This window comes from Coregonus clupeaformis, unplaced genomic scaffold (assembly GCF_020615455.1).
Source record: "Coregonus clupeaformis isolate EN_2021a unplaced genomic scaffold, ASM2061545v1 scaf0498, whole genome shotgun sequence".
Classification (NCBI taxonomy): Eukaryota; Metazoa; Chordata; class Actinopteri; order Salmoniformes; family Salmonidae; genus Coregonus; species Coregonus clupeaformis.
In genome coordinates, this window is record NW_025533953.1 from 263,881 (window position 1) to 267,905 (window position 4,025).

Consider the following 4,025-nt stretch of genomic DNA (forward strand, 5'->3'; position numbering starts at 1 on the left):
ATATCGATTAGTGTTGAGTATATTACCACAACCCATCAAATGCAAGTAAATGCAAGTTAGTCATCTTCAGACTAAAATACCCATAAACAAAGCCTTCTAACCTTACAACCCTTCAATACTCCAATTCCCATAACCCCTTGCTCTATTAGCTCTAATTATCATAAATTTACAGAAGACTCCTCAATCCATCCTGGATTCCCAACACATCTGTAATTAAACCCCAGTGATGCACATAGCCTCCAAAATGCAATTTTTAATGAAATAGTATTTGCCAAGTCTATGTAAAATCGTCATAACATCACATATCCTGTTAGGGAAAGATTTTGTAACCATAATCAGTACCAAAACCTTTTTGACTTGATCCTCTGCCACGTGACGTGATCACTTCCTGTATCTCCTCGCTCCCCCTCTCTCCTGTCTCTCATGACAAGGGACAAAGACACAAGAACAGCTTTTAGTAGTTCATGCCATCACTGAGTATTTCCAACCATTCAAAATTCATTCGTTCTACATTATTCACTCTAAGACTAAACTCAGGACTAATTATAGATCGCTCCAAAACATTTCATTCAATTTTAATCGTCTTTTAATTTAATTAATTATACTCCGTCAACATATATTTGATTTATACCTTTACTACATATCGCCAAATAGTTTCCCGTTCAAATAAAAGTCACTCTAACGATTTTAAAAGATGGTGTCCACCTTTCCTTCTCAGTAGCTATTAAACCCCTGCAAAGAAACCCCAAAGACCTCTGACCCTAAGCCACCATTTTGTTTTGTAGGCTCAACGCGACCTCATGTCGTAGTTGTTAGCCCCGTAAAATCACACGCACATGCGCACAACCCCTTAAGCCCATGCTTCCCACACAATAGACCGATAGCATTACGCTACAGCGTCACCATTATATACCTTATAATCACACAATTACACATAACAGAGCTCACAAAACATATAACCTGACTTACAAACACATAAACAAGTTTAAGAGACTTTCACCCGTCGCAACGGAATCTCTAAGGATACGTTAGCCTGTAGCACACAACACAACTAGCCCTTAGCCTTAGCCACTAGCTACCTGCAGCCTACCACACAGAAACATACCCTGCACTGGCCTATTTATTTTTTTAACCTATTTCTCCTACCGTTTTTGTTGCCGAGACTAATGACCATTACACCGAGAAATCAGATCCAATCAAACATCCCGTCGGACGAGAGTCAAATCATAATCACAATCAGATAAACCTCATTAATCCGAGCTCTCTTTAAAAAAAGAAACCCACCGAATATACATTCTATCGTACACACGGATTTGCCAGCCCATTATCTAAAATGGCCCCCTCGGGGGTCTTGAAGCGGTCCAGTGCCCTAAAGAATGCGCATATCTGCCTTAATCGTCATTGTCACCCGTTACCAATGAAATCTATCTTAATGCTCTAAATCCTCATTGTCACCCATTACCAATGAAAATCTATCTTATCATTGCCTATCGTTACCAATGAAATATAAACTTATTGCTCTAAATTATCATTGTCTATCGTTACCAATGAAATAACATTTTAGCAGACTCCAGTCGACCAGCAGTAACGCCACCTGAGGCTAGGTTATAATGGAGCAGCTCCTCAGTGCACACAAGTCATATCCAATCTAACAAACTCCGAAGCGGCAAGAACACTCACCCTTTCCATGCCTCAGAGAGAGTTAGCTCGGCGCTTGACTGAAACACAGAAGAGACGCAAACCAAAGCCCCACGTTGGGCGCCATTATGTCGTATATGATGAATGGTGGCAATTATCGCTGTCAACAAAGAGTCCGTTATGCTGCATCATGTTAGAAGTTTTATTCATACCACGAGGTTACAGCATAAATTACAGACACGCGTTGTCCGGAGAACGGCTCCTCAAGATTGCTATGGCCGTTCTAACGTCTCATCGTTTAACCCCTATTTATAAACACTGATGCCCCCTCTTCTGGCCAATCACCAGTCTCCCCTGTCTACAACCCACCCCCTGTCTGTGGTATGTGGTATTACACCTAAAACATTCCCTCTTGATACTACCATAAACAACATTCTATTTCTTCATGAAAAACATTTAACAAAGGCATAATCTTCAGATACTATACTATTTTTATTGTTCATGTTATTTGCGTTGATGATGTATTGAAGTCAAGTGGTTCAACATTCAAATGTAGTTGGATGGATCACACAGGACTGCTGACAACTGTTTCGCAATTGTCACGCCCTGGCTCTGGGGACTCTATTATATTGAGCCAGGGTGTGTAAAGTATATGTGTTTTGTTCTAGGTTTCACATTCTAGTATTGTTTTTCTATGTTGGCCTGAGTGGCTCCCAATCAAAATCTAAATAAAGAGTATGTTTGCCTGCAACGCTGCGCCTTGGTCCTCATCTCTGTTCGACGAGCGTGACAGAAGATCCCACCAGAACTGGACCAAGCAGCCTAGTGAGGAGCAGAGAGGGTGGACTTGGGAGCAGTGGAGGAAGAGCTTCGACTGGGTCAAGCCGAATGAGGAGCTGAATGGCGGGAATTGGAAGCAGAGGAGCTAGAGTTGGGCGATAACTATAGAGGCCTGGCCCACGGGGAAGAGAGACCCCCAGAAATTTTTTAGGGGGGGGCTCACGACGTCGGGGCAGCAGGAGGCTGCGATAGAGCGGCCCAGCGGGTTGGCAGAGGAGGCCGCCAGGTTACGGGGGCTACTGGTCGAAGAGGGGATGGAAGGTGTAAAGGCACGGCGAGAGGTACTGGGGTGTGTTACCAGTCCGGTCCGGCCCGTTCCAGATCCCGGTGTAGGGCCAGTGGTGTGTGTCCCCAGTACGGTCCGGTCTGTTCCTGCTCCCCGCACCAAGTCAGTGGTGCGTTCCGTCAGCCCAGCTCGGCCCGTTCCTGCTCCGCCCACCAACTCAGTGGTGCGCTTCGTCAGCCCGGCACGGCCCGTTCCTGCTCCCCGCACCAAGTCAGTGGTGCGTTTCGTCAGACCAGCTCGGCCCATTCCTGCTCCCCGCACCAAGTCAGTGGTGCGCCCGTCAGCCGGCCGCGCCGTTCCTGCTCCCTGAACCAAGTCAGTGGTGCGTTTCGTCAGCCCGGCTCGGCCCGCTCCTGCTCCCCACACCAAGCCAGTGGTGTGCGTCGTCAGTCCGGCACGGCCCGTGCCTGTTCCACCGGTGGCTGGTCCGGCACCGTTCAGATGCTTCACGCCGGAGCTAGAGCAATCCGCTCCACCAGTGTGCAGTCCAGCTCCGGCCAGCGGGGCCAGACTGGACCAGGGGTACTTTGGGGGGTTGGAGCGGGGATCAGGCCCGGAGCCGGATCCGCCGCCTAAGTGGAGTGCCCACCCGGTCCCTCCCCTGTGGTATTTGGTGGGCGCGGTCGGAGTCCGCGCCTTTAGGGGGGGGTATTGTCACGCCCTGGCTCTGGGGACTCTATTATGTTGAGCCAGGGTGTGTAAAGTATATGTGTTTTGTTCTAGGTTTCACATTCTAGTATTGTTTTTCTATGTTGGCCTGAGTGGCTCCCAATCAGAGGCAACGAGTGTCAGCTGTCGTTGGTTGTCTCTGATTGGGAGCCATATTTAAACTGTCTGTTTTCCCTTTGTGTTTTGTGGGATCTTGTTTCTAGTCTGTTTATGTTAGACCGTGAACTTTCACGTATCGTTTGTTGTTTTTGATCGTGTCTCTAAATAAAGAGTATGTTTGCCTGCAACGCTGCGCCTTGGTCCTCATCTCTGTTCGACGAGCGTGACAGCAATTGAAACAATTCCCCATGTTTTATGGGAATGCTCTTTTGCCCAAATAGTTTGGAAGAAAATTAAAATAGATTTTAATATTTTAAAAAACATTGATTATGAAGGGGTAGCCTAATTTGAACTAAAAAATGTGGAAAAGGTGCAATTATTAGAATTATTGACTCTGGTTTCCCTTATCAAGTCCAAACTTTGGGAGGCCAGATGTGGTGCGGTCAATGACACCCTCAAGTGGTCACCGACGGGATTGGTTAAATTTATAAAA